The sequence below is a fragment of the Pteropus medius genome, unplaced genomic scaffold (assembly GCF_902729225.1).
Source record: "Pteropus medius unplaced genomic scaffold, Ma_sr-lr_union100, whole genome shotgun sequence".
Classification (NCBI taxonomy): Eukaryota; Metazoa; Chordata; class Mammalia; order Chiroptera; family Pteropodidae; genus Pteropus; species Pteropus medius.
The window spans coordinates 25,321,570-25,322,286 of NW_024340692.1; the positions used below are offsets into that span (position 1 = coordinate 25,321,570).

Genomic DNA, 717 nt, shown 5'->3' on the forward strand with positions numbered 1-717 from the left:
TAGCCTTATTTTATACAGAAAACTCTAAAAAAAGAATGCAAACAACAAATTCTAAAACTCAAAAGCAGAATGCATTATGGTGAATTTAGTTATGAGAATAAAATATCCCTTGGCCTGGAATGTCCTCTCATCAATCTGCCAACTACCTGCAAAAATTCTATTTTCAGCTGTGCTGAAACGATGCCATCTTGGTAAAGTCAAGTCTGTCATCCACAAGTGTTTAGCCAGCAATTACATCACCCTTACCTGTGTGTTTTTATGTCTATTTTAGATAGCATGTACCACTTTGCTATGTAAATATCTGTTCCGACAATTAAGTTATAAAGATTTTATAATGAGTAAATGGCATATAGTAGATACTTTTTTTTTTTATGCCTACAGCACCCAGTCTTCGTAGGTGGTCTCCTATCCAAGTAATAACTAGGCCCAACCCTGCTTAGCTTCCGAGATCAGACAGGATCAGGCTTGCTCAAGGTGGCATGGCCATAGACCTAGTAGATATTTTATAATTGTCTGATGGATTGCTTGATGCACAGCCTTACTCAAGATGGAAAAAGTCTACTTAATTGCTCAGCCTACGTTAGAAGGCTGAGTAGTTAGAGGTACAAAATTAATAAAGTGCATAGCCACCTTTGATAGTTGATATTTGACATGTAAAATAGCACTAATGGATTTCACTTGGGAGAGCACCTAATATTGATATCAGGGCCCTGAAAA

General features: G+C 37.0%; 1 pseudogene; it reads right to left on the minus strand.

Annotated features, from left to right (window-relative positions):
* Positions 1-372: 372 nt before the first annotated feature.
* Positions 373-491, minus strand: LOC120593826 (uncharacterized; annotated as a pseudogene).
* Between the last annotated feature and the right edge of the window lie 226 nt (positions 492-717).